This window comes from Malaclemys terrapin, chromosome 22 (genome assembly GCF_027887155.1).
Source record: "Malaclemys terrapin pileata isolate rMalTer1 chromosome 22, rMalTer1.hap1, whole genome shotgun sequence".
In the NCBI taxonomy this organism is placed as follows: Eukaryota; Metazoa; Chordata; order Testudines; family Emydidae; genus Malaclemys; species Malaclemys terrapin.
In genome coordinates, this window is record NC_071526.1 from 16,041,372 (window position 1) to 16,059,580 (window position 18,209).

Sequence of the window (18,209 nt, forward strand, 5' to 3'; positions counted from 1 at the left end):
AAGGAACAGAATGTGAAGCTGGCCAGCTCATTTCACTGTCCAAGCCCAGCAAGGTGCAAAGGGCCATAAAGCAGGTGATGAAGGGTTGACTGACATATCCGCTCTGGATCTGGCCCAGTAGGTATGAGGAAGACGTAGGTTGGCTGTGTGTGTTTGTTGGCCAAAATCGGCCCCACTCCTGCAATGGAAAAACAGCTGGGGAACCAGCTTAAGAAACGACCTGAGAATTCCTCTTTCCTAAAGTGAATTTGCCGCTCTATACAATGGCTCTATGCTACCCACCTTATATTGCCCCATTCCATTCCACCATCAGTGCAGGGAACGTGCCGTGGCCAACCCTGCCTACTAGAGTGGCTTGTTAGGGCAGTAGGCAGCCAGGTCCAAGTTAAAGCAATGGAGGCAGGGTAGAATTTTTCTCAGTGTGGGATTCCCCCTTTGGGAATCCCACATTTAGCAGGAGGTGCACAGTTAGTTGAATCCTTGATGGCTGCTTCCGGCATCCCTGGTCCTCAAGACCTGGCTGCCAACTGGCTCAGTTTTGCATGAACAGAGATGGTTCCAATTTCCTGCTGCTTGTTCCATTACCTGGGCTGGGTTTCAGCCTCTCTCACAAGGACAGCAGCAGATGTTGTCCCTCGAGGACTCGTCGTCCCCCACCCCCCACCCCCCCGCTCCTCCTTCGCAGACAAGACTTCGGAAGGGGCTTCCGCTCCCTGGCTGTGTGTGGCCTGATACCTGAAAGACTTGGGAAGCTAATGGGAGCAAACCCAGCACCTGTCGCTTCTTCTCTCCCACTGCAAAGGGGAATGCGTTAGCAGATGTCCACCTACCATGGGATGGGACGGGACTGGAGTTCATGACAGGAAGTAATTTTCCCAGGAGGATTTGGCCAGGACACCTGCATTTAGTGCCCTCCTCTTGTGAAAACACTACGGGATTTTTTTTAATGACAAGTCACCGGGACTTTACCCTGACAGCCCCTTACCTCCCCTCTACCTACCACTTTGCTGGAGTACTGACTCCGCACAAACTCACAGGAACAAACTCCCCATTCTACCTCGTGTCATAGCATCTGCGTTTTGGCACTTTCCCCCATCCACGTATAAACCGGACAAGACCCGCCTTAGCTTGCGCCAAGTCCGAGGCGGCTTCGCTATAGAGACACGTCCATGTTCTCTGAGCATGAAAGGTTCCTTTATGGGATCCTGCCTTCCAGCGAGTGTCAAGGAGCTGGGCGGGTAGCTCCTCCCGCTCCATTTGTCTCCAGCCGGCCGTTCTCTTGGAGTCACTCGCTGGGATCTGGCGGCCACGTGTTCCCAGAACTCTAGGTCTCAATTACAGGAGTGGGAAGCGTTTCGCCTTTATCAGAAGGGATAAGAATAGAGAACGGCAGGCGGCTAACTGCGGGATCTGGATGAAAGGCAGCTGGCTCTAATTCTTTCCCCGCACAGGGCGCGCCTGCCCCTTCTTCCCTTCTTTTTTTTTTTTCATGAGCCGTAATTGGCACACCACGCCGCAGTTGACTGCAGCACTTCACCAAAGCCAGGAGCATCCTGAGGCCAAGACTCCAGACTCTACGTCAATGAGTTCGAGGGCAGGGAGGATGCTTTTGATCCCGCACTTCTTCTTCTTTCCGTGTGCTGGAGGATAACTAGCCTCTGAATGTATTCCTCTGGCCTGAGCTTTCACTCTCTCAGCAAAGGAAACCGAGTGCTGCGGCGCCATTTCACCAACGCCCTGCGCTGCCCCAAGATGCCACGTGCCGTTGTAACCAGATCCGCAGATTTGCTCTTCCTTTGAGGCTGGCTAGCTGCTTGAGGATCCAGCCACTGATGTAGCCTCACCTGCCCAGGACTGGGCTGAAGTGAAAATCCAAATGGCTGATGCCTACAAAGAGTAGAGTTGTCAAGGGCCTGATGGGGAACTTGCTGGAAAGCGGGGGGGTGGGGGGGGAAGAGATTTTAAATTCCCTTTCTTTCAATTGCTGAGTTTAGTGCCTGCAAAAGTGAAGGGCTCTTAAGCACAGCCTACTAGAATCTGGTGCAATGCAAGATGAGGGTGTGTAAACGTCCCCCACCCAGCTCTGCAGCTGCACCTCAATCCTGATTTAAGGCACGCTCTGCTTTCTACTCCCGGGGTCCACACTCCCAGCACAGGCTGTGTCCTGACCTGCAGCAGCCCCTCGGTCTCAACAGCAATTCCATCCAACCGTGTGGTATTCTTTTGATGGACCCAAACACATCCTAGGGTGAGCCTGCCAGACTGATCAGCACTTGGGGTCTGAGTCAGGGTTTGAATCCAGGGTCCCAGAGGAACAAAGGCAGCACACGGACCTTCTGTCAACTTTTGGCCTCATTTGTAGCCATTTAAGCTTCACAAGGGAATGACTGACCCAATGGACCAGAACCTCTGGTGACTAACAGTGTTCTAACATCAAGTATCTACCAACCTGGTACCTGAGCAGCTGCGGAGAGCTGAGTCATGGCTAACCATGGGCACTTCAAGGACAGTTCTGAGCCTTCCTGAATTTTTCCCTAGCACCCAACTCTGGGGCGTGTGAGGATTATATTAGCCATTAAGAGAGGCCCTCAGCCCCTGGCTTTGCAACTGGATAAAAAAATTTCCCTGGAGTTTGAGGTTGTTCAGTACTTGAGGTTTATTTCAGGTCAATCACATGAGTAAGTGCTGTCAGAGGTTTCTCATGATGGTGTTATTCTCGCACTAGAATGCCAGCGGTCCTGGCTTCACAAGCCTAGTGGTGGATGTGAAAATGACTATACCTTCAAATTCTGAGGTCAGACTAGATGATCACAAAGGTCCCTTCTCACACTTAAAATTATTTTCAGAGGGTTAGGGTTAGGGTTAGCACTTTCTGGAAATAGGGCCCCTTTTGACATGTCTCAATGGGAGTACACAAAAACTGAGGCTTCCAAAATCACTAGTGACTCTTGAATGTGTGTGCGTGTGTGTGTTTGCAATGGTTCCTCAGACTTTGTTTTCATTAAATTAACACCAGTCTCCAGTAATTATCCAGTCCTCCAGTGTGACTCATTTGGTGCAGTGTTCACTTCTAGTCAGCAGATCGTAAAGAAATTCACTGTGTCACTTAGCGAGGCACAGAGAGAGATTATCCCAGAACTTTAAAGCTCTGAGTTATGACTCCAGCCGTAGGGGTAAAAAAATCAAATCAAATAAAAAGGATAAGATTGGAGACTTAATTGATGTAGTAAAAAACCTTGAGTGGGGGACATCTAGATCTGAGATAACAATAACCCAAGTTTTTATTTTCAGATGAGCGTGACTTGACAGGAGGGCACCAAAAGAAATGAAAGCAAAACAAACACCAGCAGGTAATAGTAAAATATATGGAAAAAATCAGGGGCACTTGCTGGAGCGGCGCCAGGGTTTTTGCTGCCCTAGGCGGCAGCGCTCCTCCTCTGAGCATTCGGTGGCGGGGGGTCCTTCCGCTCCGGGTCTTCGGGGGACTTCGGCGGCGGGTCCCGGAGCGAGTGAAAGACCCGCCGCCGAATTTCCGCCAAAGACCCGGAGCGGAAGGACCCCCTGCTGTTGAATTTCCACCGAGGATGGAAAAATGCTCCCCTACCAAATCCTGCCACTATAGGTGACCGCCTAGGGTCGTCTAGTGGAAGCGCCAGCCCCGGGCACTGGAGTCATCTGTATTGGTATAGAGATGCTAGAAAGGAAAAACTGACTCGGAGCTTGTCTTCATAAACGCTTAGGGAATTGTTAATGCTCAGCAGCAGGGTCCACATGGACACTTAGTTTGTGGTAAGCTAGAGTATAAATCTACCCCACCCTATGTCTGTGGCTGTGGACCAAGGAGCTACGTTTCAGTTGGAGCTGGGTAGAGGAACGAGGGTTTTTGGGTATCGTTTTGTGCCTGTGTTAATTTTGAAGGGTCCCAAAGTACTTTACAGGCTAGTTTATAAATAAGAACACTGGGGATCAACCTTTTCCACCCCTGATGGCAGCAGCGTCCGGGTGCAGCAGAGTGGTTGCTGCGTGCTCTCAGCGGTTTAGGCTGTACGTGAAGAAGAATACCGGGTCTGACTCTCATCTCTTGCGCCAGCCAAAAGCTCCCTGGTTATTTGTAGGTTAAGTCATGGGTGGGTGAGAGAGGGAGGGGAATCTGGCCCAATACTGTATCCGATTTGGTGCTCCAAAGGAAGTTTTGGGAGGCAGAATACTGTCCATGCCTCCACTCTCTCATGCAAAGTGACATGGAAGTTTTATTGAGAACAAGGTTCTCAATTTGACCTCTCCTCGGAAGGATGGCACCTTGAGCAGCCCAGTACCACCCTTACAGCGAGCTGGGGCATTTGGCTGGGTAGCAACGTCAGAAGGAAAGTCCTGTATGCTCAGCACCTCTACCTAGCATGGCTTTACAAATAATGTGGGAAACTTAGACTAGAGAGGAGTGACCAGAACCTCAGTTGCTGTCAACTGGGGTGGCTCCATTTACACCCACTGTCTGGCCCTATAGTTGAGGCTAAACAATTGAAATGAGATGTGCTGCCCTTTGTGGGATCCTGCTCTTGGGTATACCTGAGTCTGCAGGTGGTCGCAGAGTATTTGTGACAATGGCTGAGAAACCAGTGAAGCTACACTTGCTATTCATTCTTCATGGCTCCCAGTTGGTGGAATTCACTCTTGCGCCGGACTGGACTGGTGCTGCATCCCTGCACCGAGGTGAGTTTTCTCCTTTTAGTCATTCATTAGTCTCCTCTTTAAACACGTTTCCGCCAGCCAGCCGGGAAGTGGGAAAAGGGACCAGGTGACTGCCCCAAATGGGCTATCAGCAAAGCAAGCAGCTCATGAAAATTGTTCATCCACCATCTTCAGCAAATGGTCTTGGATAATGACTGTGTCTGTAGCTAATGAGTCTGGCTGGGGAGTGATTCAAGAACTGGATTTATAAAAGGCTAAAACTCCTCTCGTTTTTGGTTCAGGAAGTACTTAGCCAACCACCTCTGCTCCCCATGTAACCCCGGGGAGGGGGGCTGTCTGCACTGCATCTGGCACCAAGCCTCCCAGCCCAAGTCCACAGACTTACGTTAGCGGAGCCTAGAGCGCTACCTACAGCGGCGTGGCCGGTGCGTGGGCTTGCGACGTCTCCGCGGCTATTTTTAGCATGCTAGCGCTAACCTGAGTCTGTGGCCCCCTTCTGGGAGGTTTGCTCCCAGCTGCGGTCTAGACGTGCCCTGAGAGATCCCGCATGCACGAGCTGCTCAAACAAGTTCCTGCTTCGCTTGTGGGATCTAACGAGCTGCTAGGTCGAGCTGTAGGGTTTAGCGTTGTGCTTCGCCGCTGCAGGTGGCTTTGTTGCCCTCAGCCACTATCTGAAACATCAGGCTGCTGCTTGTTTCTTTTTAGGAGACAATATTGCCTGGAAGAGTCTTTTCTCGGCGGCCTGACAGGCGATAGCATTCATGGAGAACCAAAGCCGCCCTCATCAGAAAGGAGCCTTGTCTGAGAAGTGCCAGCTTTGACAGGCCCCGTGTCAAGGGGAAATCCCCATGGGGCTGGGCTACTGGCAATGGTCTTTTTCTTCCGCCTGTATTTTTTTTTTTCTTCCTCTTTAATTTCAATCATGAAATAAAGAGGGAAAGGGAAGCTTTAACGTGACACAAATCCTCCCATGTCCATCATGGCAGAGCCCTGGGGGATTGCAGTTGTCCTTCACTCTGTTATCTTATCTCCTCCCCGCTCCCCCCCCCCCCCCCCCCCCCCGTGGTTCTCAGGATCTGCCCCTGTTTCTCACCCTCCCTCCCCTTGTTCCAGCTAAGGACAGGCAAACTGGATCGGGTCAGATAAGCTCTGGGGAAGCGGCTGAGATGCACAGTTTGGGACCAGAAAGTTAACTCCTCATTTATTGATATTAAGGTAGGACCCAGAGGCTCCAACCAAGGTCAGGGCCCCATTGTGCTAGCTACTGTACAGACACATAGCAAGAGACAGCCACTGCCCTGAAGTGTATAAATCTAAAGAGACAAAGGGTGGGAGGGGAAACTGAGCCATAGAGAGGGGAAGTGACTTGAGCAAGGTCATCCAGCAGGTCAGGGGCAGAGGCAGGAAGGACATCTCTGTCTCCTGTGTCCCAGTCTGGTCCCCTGTCCAGCTGTCCACGTTGCTTTCTCAGTACATGTGGTCCCAGTCATCAACTGCAGTAAATCAGTGTAGCTCCATTGACTTCAGTGAATTCACATCACGGAAGTGATTCAGACCAGCTGAGGTTTTGGCCCGGGGGAGAAACCAGTCTCAGACTTCAGATTAGGAGCCAGATCCATATTCTCACCCCTCTCCACGGTCCAGGAGGTGTTTGGGTTCCAGGGGCCTGACCCAAACCTTCAGTCACATCTTGAACTGACCCTCCTTTCAGTTAGCTGCTGCGTCCTTGTTTCTAGTGGGGGCTGGGAAAGGATTCGCTGAAAAATCCAGGGAGACCGTGTCCCTACAGTATTTCTGACAAGACGGGAAATCTCTGGAGAGACCCAGCCCCCGTCTTGTAGACTCACGAGGGTTGGAGAGCTCAGAGAAGCGTGGGAATTCTGACGGGGCCCAGTCAGAGAGCAGCAAGGCCAGGCCTGGAGGAAGGGGGGTGATCATGGAAATGGACGGATTGGGCACCGGCTGGTGGGAAGGGAGCAGGAGGGGCGAGACGCAGGAATGGAGCCAAAGGAGCTGCAGAGGGATTTGCAGAGTGGACGTGGGAGGACACGTAGACTGGAGGCAAGAGAGGAACGGAGGCCTGCGTAGGCGCCAGATGGAGAAGCTATAGCTGGAGAAGAAAGCAGAGAGAGGGTGGGAGAGAGACCTGCAGATTTTTCAAAGGGTATTTTCCCCTCTGTGTTGCTCAGAACACCCCACTCATCCCCTTCTCTGGGATCCCAAAGGGAACTCTCCCGTCATCGGCAAATGTCAGGGAGGAAAGTTGACGAGCCTGTTCCTCCTCTTCACCTTAGCACTTTAAAGAAAAATGAAGAGCTTTGAGCTATGCGAAGAAGAGAGTGAGTGAGAGAGAGACTTGAGTCTCCTCCAAATGTAATTTTTCTGGTGAATAAATGTCCTCATAAATACAGGCTGTGGAATGAGCTCTCTCTGGCTAGACCAGAGCTCTGAGTAGCAGCCTCCCCAGGTCATGCATTAGGAAGCGAGGCAGAGTGATAACTTGACCTTTATGAAATGTCTGGTGCATTTTATAACTATTTTATAGATGGCAGCCTCATTGCTGAGTGGCACTTGCCATCCGGCGATGCAGTAAATCATCCAGGGTGATCTCGGGTCCCTGTGCGACCACCGCAGTGTATCTTCCAGCAGCTTCCTCCTCTCAAGGTGGGGGAGGAAACAAAAGTTGTGCACGAGATTTCTGAGAAAGGAAGTGCCGATTTCAACAGAATCCAATTTGCAGGGAGGGTCGCAGCTGTCAGGCCTTATCGTGTAGCTCCTTAGGGCCCACAAGCCAAACAGAGCCCAGAACTTGGGTAGGAGACCTCAGAGAGTGGGGCAAGCAGTGGTGCTGGCGAGTCTATAGCCGGGGGCTGCTCTGCCTTCAGGGTCAGCACCACCACACTGAGACGCAACGGCGCTGCTGCTGGAGGTGCCATCTGACAGATGAGACATAATAAGAACTTGGGTCCGGACCTCTTGTGGTCCATCGGGGTCCCCTGGTATTGAAGTGCATTCCCTCATTCTAGTAAGCTAGTTCCTAACCTGCGGTGATCGGACGGGTAGGAGGGTTAGGTGAAGACATTTCGAGAGATGACCTGGATCTTCATCCAAACCAAAAACCAAATGCAGAGCTGCTGTCAGCGGGATAAATTCACCCTAAAGCGTCTTCCTATAGTAACTGGCTTCAAACCGCTTGACTGGAGCTTAGCCCTCTTTGCCAGACTTGCACCACAGGGTGCACACACCCAGGGTGTGTTGGTCAGATCACACACCTGCATCCCTTTCTTCATAAAGTGCCCTGCCAAATGCTGCTGAGGAAATCCAAACCTCTCTGTAGGGGGGGATGCCTCAGCCACTTCCCCTGATGCAAACCAACCTGGCCATGAGACCAGCTGGGAAGCATTCCAATTAGCTAACGGGGGAGCATCCTGAGACACTGTTATCCACTGTTATGCAAACTGCCTCCTAGCTTGGGGACCCAGCAAGGCTGCTGCTCTTAGCTAGAAAGGTCCTTACAAGGTGGTGAGTTGCTTGGGATCATCTGGGGATGCTCTGAAGCCTTCCCTGTTTTACACTGTATTGGCTGCGGGCTCAGGTGTATAATGAGAACTGAGCTGTGCTGAGAACGGAACTGAGCATAGACAAAATTGAAGCATACGCCCATATCCAGCCAGCTCACAATCTCCTAGGACCGACTGCCTGGATGGCTTCTCCTGAAGGGTAAAACTGACAACAGGTAGATTTGTCCTAAAACATCCCCACCAGCTAGGTGTGGTTGGGAATTGGTTGGCAAAATATGTTTTTAGTTTTTGGTTTTGCCCAAAACATTTTTATTAATTGAAACCAAAACTGTTCATGGGGAAGGGACAATTTTGATGAATTTCACAACGCAAAAGTTGTTTGAAAAAGACGTTTTGAAATGGTTGAACGGTCCTGTTTTGACATTTTTAAAACAAAGTTTTGTTTTTCGGATCTAAAGGACTTTTTGGTTAAAAATTTACTTTATACTAAAAAAAAAACTATTTAAAAAAAGGCTGAAATCAAAAGGAAACGTTTTGATTGACGTAAAATGAATTTTTTTGGTTTGCCGCCTTGTGAAAAATGTCAAGATTTTGACTCCTTTTGTCCTGATTCAGGGTGGAAAAATTTTTCCAAAATTCATGCTGGCTGGGGACATTTCCCACACAGCCCCACCACCAGCAGCTCTCTCCTCCTATTCAATCATCTACCTTTATGTTCAGAGTTATGTTCTTCTAGGTGCCCTGCGTGCCGTAGCTACCATGACAGTCTCTAGCACCTATGTCTGTAGCAGACAAAGATGTTCCCAAGAGCTAAAATGACTGCAGTGTATGTCACCCGGTAATGGTGCTCTTGCTTCACACTGTAAATCCTCTCCCGTGCTGGTGCTGAAGTGTCTTTCTGCAGTAGCACCGGAGGACGAGGGCCCATGCACGTGTTACTTGGCCTTTTCCAGAGATGAGCTCGGGAGCAGTGAGTTGTCAGTGAGGCCCTCTGACTGCTTTGGAACAGGCTTGTCTGGTACTAGAGGAAGCTTCCCCCACCTTAGAGTTAACGGAAGCAGTGTCTGTCTAGTGGTTAGATCCCAGGGCACCTTGAGACGGGACCCCTGGGTTCTGTGTCCAGCTCTGGGGTCAGCTGCTTAGAACAGAGGGGTGGGAGTCAGGGTTCCTGGGTTTGGAAGGGAGAGTGATCTAGGGGTAGAGCAGGGGACTGAGAGACACGACTCCTGGGTTCTATTTCTGGCCTGGCGAGCTCTGTGGCTTTGAGCAAGTCACCCCACCTCCGTTTGCCTATCTAAAACATGGGGATAATTATATTGGACCTGCTTCCAAGGACCATGGGTAGGTTGAATAGAGGAATGAAGGTAATGTGCTTTGAGATCCTCAAGGGAGAGGGGCAGTAGAAGTGCCCATTGTTATTGCTGAAAAGCCGAGAGGAGAGAGATCCTCTCCCGGGGGGCATGTGGATGGCTTCAGAGGAGACCAAGACAGTGGGGTGGGCAGTGCCAGGGTCAGAGAGAAGCAGGACTGTGCGTTCTCAGCAGGACTGTGTCAGCAGAACCTGACTCAACCTTTTATCACAGGAGGGCAGCCTTTCATCCTCTGGTTTTATTTTGCCTGCTTCCAGGAGAGGCGAAACGTGCTGCTGAGAGCTTGCCCCATCTCCCATGGCCCCCGTGAATCCTTCATCTGTTCCTTTCTTGCTTGCCATCATCTCACTGCTGTCTGCCTCCCCCCCCCGAACCCCCAGCACCTCCTACACACACCTGCTGGAGAAATGACACCCCAGAGGGTGCAGCGTGGGGAGGGATCTTAGCATCTTAACCTATAGCAGCAACAGAAACAGCGGGGATGATGAACTCGTCTTCCTCCAAACAAGGCGAGATCGGCTGTTCCTTTCAGCCGGGCTGGTGGATGATGGATTGAATGAATATCCAGTTCATTAACTGTCATTTGTCCTATCGTGTTTACCGCACATCCCCACACACCGGTGCTTAATGAATGCTGCTAGATTAATAGGCACTGAGATGTTGTTCTAGCCCCACAGAAACCTAGGGAAAGAAGCAATGTTGGATGTGACTGTTCCGCATAGCTGAGTGAGACCAGGGTGTGGGACAAAGGGAATGGCTAAAGCAACACACACGCACACACACACACACACACTGAGGTTCAGGTGTTTGCAGACATAGGAGGCTCTGACAATGGGGGGTGGTAGTCATTGCAGGTTTGGGAGGACAGCGGGGCCACATCTGGAATGGGAATTGCACACCCCAGTCTTCATACCCCCTTGCACCTTGTTTATAAACCCAGAAGCTCTATTCCTCACCCCACTGGCAGGGACCTTCTCTTCCTTCTAACCCTCGGGAGTCACAGATTCCAAGACCGGAGGGGACCGTTGGGATCATCTCGTCTGACCTCCTGGATAACACAGGCCATAGGGCTTCCCTGAATTAATTCCTGTTTGAACTAGAGCGGCTCTTGTAGAAAGACGTCCGATCCTTACTTAAAATTGGCCAGTGATGGAGAATTCCACACAGCCCTTGGTTAAGTTGTTTCAAAGGTGAATTGTCTTTATTGTTAACAATCTGCACCTTTATTTCCAGGATGGAATCTCTACTCTTCTCATGACCAGGTGGGATCTCCGTTTGCATCCCAGTTCCACCAGGTGGCAATGACAGTCTGACCTAGTGGCCAGCGCTCTTGGCCACTTCACACCTACTTGATGGCTATGCACGAGCAGACCAATGCCTCATGATGGAGACCTGCCTCTTCCAGGTAGCCACAGATACAAACTAATGGTCTTAGAAAATTCCCATTTAAGCAATTAATTAGGCCTGGTCCAAGTTTTCCCCAGGTTGGACATGGATCCAGTTGTCCACATCTTCAGCCAATATCAACTGAAGATGTGGACAACTGGATCCATGTGTCTAGCCAGGCAGGAAGAGAGGAGGGGTGGTGCTGATGAGATGTTCTGTGCGCCCGGGATTCCGGATGGGCTGATAGCTAGTTGACAGCCTGGTATTTACATTGGTGTCAGCGGGACTCTAATGGCTTTTGTGGGGCTGCGATAGGAAATGAACCAACTTATCACGATGCCTCAGCTGCAGATAGAGGGCTTGGTCACCTTTGCAGGCTTCCAGCATTTACCACCCGATCCAGAATGCTGCCTTAGCTTCCACTCAATTACTACGGAGGGATGGGCGGGGGGGTGTTCATGGCTCATGAGGCCGGAGCATTTCGCTGTGCCCTTGAGTTATCCGGCATTGTGCCTTTATTCTGTTCTGTCCCGGTTCTTACGCCGCACTCATCACCAGAGTATTGGAGCAATTTCCAGGAGTGCATTGAGCAATGGGTACAATGCAGGCAGTGGAACGGCATTTATCTGATTTGTGGCCTGCCCAGAGCAGGAGCCTCCTCTGTCATGATGGTTTGGGGACCTCTTTCTATTGCACGTATCAGTTCCATTTGCTAGAATGGACCATCCCTGCTCAGCTGAAACCCGGGACAGGGAGAGCAGAGCCTGCAAGTCAGGAATGAGATGTATCAGCCAAGCTGTACGTGGGGCGCGCTGGGATGGAACAACAGAGGGACTCTGCGGGTCATGATTGTGAGACATCAGCAGAGCTGTGTGGTGAGAAAACAAAAGGTGCTGCCGAGCAGCAAAAGGTGGCGCACACACGCATCAGCAGAGCTGGGGGCAGGGAAGGCCAGGACCGGAGTAGCAAAGGGGGCGTGTTGGGTACTGATAGAACAACGGGAAGAGCAGGTCAGGGTTTAGGCTCAGTGACACAGAGGTGCTAACCTTGCCTTCCATTTGTCCGTGTGCTTGCGGTTTAATGGTGTATGTTGCTAGTGTAGGAGGCTAGAATTCTGTCCAGTTCTTGGGTGGAATTTTAATAAAACAAGCCCAGGAATCTTTCAGAGCTTCGCTCCTCTGGCTAATGCCTCTCAGCTGATATGATCTAAACTGCCACTTCCCTGTGCGGGTGTAATTTGCGATGGCTTGGTGGCAGAGACATACAGTGCTGGAGGTCCCAGGTTCAGCTCCCCCGTGAGCTCTGGCATGGGGAGTGGACGTTATAGAGGCAGTATTTCAGAGTAGCCGGAGCACTAGACTAGAACTCAGGAGACCTGGGTTGCATTGCCAGCTCTGCTGCTGGGTGACCTTGGGCAAGTCACGTCACCTCTCTGCCTCAGTTTCCCTATCTGTAAGAGACTAATGACCTCCTTGTGAGATCTACTGGTAGCAGCTAGGTGGCATTAGCCTTCCCCCCCCCGCCCCCCCTTGGGCTTGAGTCAAATGATCAAGAAGGCAGCAAAGACAAGGCAACGTGGACCGAGCTTATATTTAGGGTTTTTCCAACATGTATGTATGCTTCAAAATCAACGTGGGCCAGTGGATGGGGAATGGGATGGGAGTCAGGAGAGCTGGAGTGTGAGCTTGGGCAAGTCTCTGCCTTGGTTTTCCCTTTGTCCATCTTGTCTATTGAGATTATAAACTCTTTGGGCCAAGGACTGTTTCTTGCTATGGCTACATACGACACTTAGTACAATGGGGCTGTGCCGTTATCTGATTAAAATATGACCATATAGATCATTGTTGCAACTGCTGTTATATATTTGCAGCAAATCTGGTACACAGCTTATCAAGTGAGGTGTCTATGAAAAGGTTTTGATTTGCTGGTTATTATTATGCTATCTGTTTGCATGTATCATTTTTGTATTTGAAGTTCATAGAATCATAGAATATCAGGGTTGGAAGGGACCTCAGGAGGTCATCTAGTCCAACCCCCTGCTCAAAGCAGGACCAATCCCCAACTAAATCATCCCAGCCAGGACTTTGTTAAGACGGGCCTTAAAAACCTCTAAGGAAGGAGATTCCACCACCTCCCTAGGGAACCCATTCCCGTGCTTCACCACCCTCCTAGTGAAAAAGTTTTTCCTAATATCCAACCTAAACCTCCCCCACTGCAACTTGAGACCATTACTCCTTGTTCTGTCAACAAGCGTTCCCCTGTAAGTTATAAGTATTGGCTCTATACTTGGATTTCAAATGTTTGCTCCTGGGGTAGCGTCCACAAGGTAGCTAGGCAGCACATCTTGGAGGGACTATTCAAATTGAGCGGCCCATCGAAAGAACATTTAACTGACAATGGACCATGGGAGGCACCTATCTACACTGAATGGAATTTCCTGCTGTCACTAGGCAAAATGCATGGACAGGGGACTTGCCCATGCGACTCCAAACTCCATCTTGTTGCTGTAAGTTTCCACAGTAAGAACAATGGGATTCCCGTCACATGGCAGAAGCTATAAAAGGCGCTGGAAACACCTCCATTTTGCCTCTTTCTTGCCCAAACCTCTGGCCTATACTAATGGGAGCATTCTAACCAAGGGCCTGAGGTCCTTCCAGTGATCTGGAAGCAACCAGAGACTTATCAAGCCAGCAGTTTATTTCATCACTGCTACAAGCCTGATCCAAAAACTTTGTATGTAACTGATTCCTTTATCCAATTTCAGCTCTACCTCTTTCTTTCTTTCTTTCTATCTTTCTATGAATAAACCTTTAGATTTTAGACACTAAAGGATTGCCAACAGTGTGATTTTGGGGTAAGATCTAAGTTATATATTGACCTGGGTGTGTGGCTGGTCCTTGTGATCAGAAGAACCTTTTATTTGATGAGACTGGTTGTAAAGAACCACTCACCATTAAATCAGGGCCGGCTCCAGGCACCAGCTTACCAAGCAGGTGCTTGGGGCGGCTACACCAGAGAGGGGCGTGGGCACGTTCAGCTCTTCGGCGCAATTCAGCAGTGGGTCCCTCACTCCCGCTCGGAGCGAAGGACCTCCTGCCGAAGTGCCGCAGATCGCGATCGCGGCTTGTTTGTTTGTTTTTTGTTTTGCGGGGGGGGGGTGTGCTTCGGGCGGCAAAAGCCCTGGAGCCGGCCCTGCTTTAAATCCAGTGGTTTTGGTGGTGATCTAAGAACTGGAATGCCTGAGGAAACTGTTTTTATGACTTCTTGTTAGCCGGTTTGGTGAAACAGAAGTTTACCTTTGTTGCTGCTTCGCTATATCCTATGGGGGATTAGCCACCAGTCTTGGCGTGTATCTGTCCTATTTCTCAGCAGTTTGTCCTGAATTTGGCATCCTCAGTTGTGACCCACTAAGGCACAGTTACAGAGGCCCTGATGTCCGTCTCTAGGCACTATAAGATCAACAATCATCCTGTTTCCTTTGTGTGGGGGAAGATTAAAGTCTTTTTGGGGAGGGGGGAGATTGTAGGAGCCTGTGCAATAAGATACTTCGGGAAACTTTCACTCCTGGCTGGGGATACATGGTGTCAAGTTGAAGAAAACAGCAGGACAGGACAGGATTGGCAGAGGGACAACACAGAGCTTCTGAAGAAAGCTGATAAAGGAATTAGGAGGAGAACAGGGAACTGTAGATGCCCAGTTAGGTTATAAAGAGCCCTCTGCCGATACCCATTGTATCTTGTTTTACAAGGTTATTGTTATCCACGGTTGTGTTAATTCTTCTAACAATCCATCTCCAGTTTGCATGTTTGACATTTGAATGGCCTTTGTTTCCTGGGTTTGCTTTTCACAAACTGAATGGGAAATCCTTGACGAGGGAGAATTAATACCGCAATAGATCGAGCGATCAGTGGATAGTGTTCAGAGCAGGGAACTACGGGTCTGTCTACATGACAATAAATAACCCAGAGCCTGGGGCAACTGACTCAGACTCTCGGGGCTCAATCTGAGAGGCTAAAAATGGCAGCGTAGACATTTGGGCTTGGGCTGGAGACCCTCCCTCCTCGCGGGGTCTCAGACCCTGGGCTCCCGCCCAAGCCCCCACATCTACACTGCAGTTTTATAGCCCTACAGCCATAGGCTGGAGCCTCCATAGGGAAAAAATGGTGGGTGCTCAGCACCCACTGGCAGCCCCCCATCAGTTCCTCCCCTTCCCCCAACTCTCCCACCTGCCAGCGGCCCTGCCGATCAGCACCTCCCCCTCCCCAGCGCCTTCTGCCTGCTGTGGGTCAGCTGTTTAGAGGCGTGCAAGAGGTGCTGGAAGGGAGGACGCTAGTGGGAGGGGCGGGAACAGGTGGGGTGGGAGCGGGAAGAGGTGGGGAGGGGATGGAGACTATGGAGTGGGAGCAGGGCCTGGGGCAGAGCGGGGGTCGAGCACGCCCCGGGAAAGGACAAAGTTGGCACCTGTGCCCACAGCCCACAAGCCTGCATCAGCTGACCCGGGCCAGCCGTGGCCATGCCACGGGTCTTTTAGCACAGTGTAGATCTTCCCTAAGATGCAGTGCTTCTGATGCTCTGTTTTTTCCATCTACCCATGCTGCAGACAGATGCTTTCAGTCAGGGTGACCCTTCTTGTACCAAAAAGAGCACAAAATGCCAGCCCTTCTGCTGAGTCCTTAAAGGTGAAGTACAAAGAAAACAAAACCTAATAGTTTTAAAGCTTAACATGCCACACCTTGGCCCCAGTGTGGCAAGGTACACAATCACCTGTCTAACTCTGAGCGCACAAGTCGCCCAGGAGCGTCAGTGGGACTGCTCACCGCTTAAAGTTAGACATGGGCTTAAGTAGCTTCCTGAATCAGGGCCACAGCCTCATTCCTTGACCATGGCTGAATCATTTCCCTACTCTGTGCCTCAGTTTACCCCTCTGCAAAATGGGCATAAGAAATATTCCCAGGAGGGGTGCAAGGCTTACATAATTAGTGGGTTTAGAGAGCTCTGAGAGCCTCAAAATGAAGCTTGCCATAGAAGTGACTTGCCAGTGGTGCTGATTATTAATTAATTGAGGTTTTATGATTTGTTATTTATTGATGATGTGCATTGTGGGAGTGCCTCAGAGCCCCCGTCGTGGACCACGACAGCTTCGAGCTAGGTGCGCTATAAATGCAGAACAAAAGAGATGCTCCGTGTCCCAAAGAGGCGCTCGCTAGCAGGAGTTAGGCTGTGAATGGGCAACTGACAAAATTCACCCGGTGAAACAACCTGCAGCATAAAGGCAACACAGGCGCGATAGTGGGGGTGGGGGCAAAACAAGAGGATCAGTTGGATTGTGGGAAGTAAAAATGATCTGTCCCCCTCTGCTAATGCCACCTCTGTGCCTCACCATGCAAACAATGTTTCCTCTCCCTTTCATTCTTGATAAAAATAACTGTTAGGTTTACAAGAAGCTGCACTATCGACCTCCCTCCTCCTTAAAATGCCAAGATTTTAGTTCTGCCGAGAACTTAACTTACCCTCCTTCCAGCCCAGGGGGCATCTAATATAGTTGGACTCAAACCCTGTTTGCAGCCCTTGACTATTTTGTTGTTTAAAGGGACAGTGTCAGGTTATTTAGAAAGAAGCAAAAAAAAAAAAAACTTTGTAGAAATAGTAATAAATCTGTAGTGTTATGGCAGGTCTCATCAGCTGGCACTCTTATACTTTGTCTTACTTAGCATGTGAGCAAGCTTTAGTCTTTTGAAGAGATATTTGTTAGTTTTGTTACTCAATAGTCCTTTGACAGAAGCTGTGGTAGGTAGCATGATTTGCCCTCTGTATCTGAAGGCAATCCTTGGGACAAAATAGCTTCCTGGGGAACCAGGATTTGGCGTGAGGGCTGATCTTTGTGAAAGAGGCGATTGCCTGTGTGCAGTTTGTGACCGCCCCTGTTCCAGGACATGTGTATGTGTGGAGATAAAGCAAGTCACACATAAAATACACCCAGACTCTGCTTCATTGATTTCTCCACTAGCAAGCCAATCTGCAAGACCCCAGAATTCTGCCAGCCTTCCACAGAGGGGCGAGGATGGACACTGGGGTCAGAAGGGGTCACAGTGCTATGGAAGTTCCCTGAGACCCCTGTCAGGCTTGGGTCCCCATTGGGCAGGGCGCAGCTCAAGCCTCAAGAAGAGACAATACCTGCTCTGAAGAGTTTACAATCTAAAGACACAGACAGATGAATGAAATGTCCCTTTAAAACTCCCAGGGAAGATGCAGACTTTATTCCCACAAGGTGGTCTCTCCTATGCTTGGATATGCTGCCCTCAGAACAGGGTCAGAGGAAAATCTGTGGGGCAAATTTTCCATTCTTGCTTTTTCAAGGATTCCCTAAACTGGGGGTTGTGACCCTATGGGGAATTGGGGTGGGGGTAAAGTTTTGCAAACAACTGGTTCATTACATTTAAACATGATTTTTTTTAAAATGGCTATAACATAAGCCTTTTCGTGGGGTGGCCCTTTAAGGCCACCATAGAGCTGTGACTTGTGAAGTCCAGCTAGCAGCTGTGTAACCTGCAGCCAGATTCATGCTAGTCACATCATTGTCGGCTATGTCTTGATTACAGACTTTTATTAGTCAGGTTGATTTTGGAGGCAGCGAGGAGCCAGACAGCTCCCAGGCAGAGTTTGCAATGCGGCTGGCAAGCAGGAGAAACTAATCATCTCCTGACTCGAGCAGGACGCCAACGGTCAAAAGCTGCTCCTGATTTGGGGTGCTAAGCTTGAGACACCTTGAGGCAGCGTTTCCAAAAACGTAGGGAGCCTCGTCCGAGAGGCACAGACGAGGCTTGGAGAGAGCCCTGAATCCTTCTCCAGACTCTCGGCATTCATTTCTTTTTTTAAAAAGTAAAGCTCTGGCTCTTACAGTTGTGAAGAAAACCTTCTGAGCGTGACCTGATGTGTAACTCACGCAGCGATGTCCTCCTGCGTTTGCTGTGGACCCGAATCACTCTGCTGTAGTGGGGCCGGATCGCACCAGAACAGCCTCCCGGCACTTCTGCTGCGTGGCCGATGACAAAATGGCATTCTTTGCACTGCGTGACCTTGCACGCATTGTACGTGTGAGGTCACGCCGCACAGAGGTTACTATTTTATACAGAAACAAAACGGCATCCCCCAGGTGAGTGCACGAAGGACACCATTTTATAGAGCAAAACAGCATCCAAAGAGTGTGACCTTGCACGGAAAATGTGTGCAGGGGCCACACCGG

At 50.2% G+C, this 18,209-nt stretch overlaps 1 protein-coding gene across 1 annotated transcript in view; it reads left to right on the plus strand.

The window, feature by feature from the left end:
• Positions 1 to 10,919: 10,919 nt before the first annotated feature.
• LOC128827837 (gap junction beta-5 protein-like) overlaps positions 10,920 to 18,209 on the plus strand; it is a 54,238-nt gene continuing 46,948 nt past the window's right edge. Inside the window, exon 1 of the mRNA XM_054011990.1 lies at positions 10,920 to 10,985. The gene's annotated coding sequence lies outside the window, so the exon portion shown is untranslated. The remainder of the gene's footprint in view (positions 10,986 to 18,209) is intronic.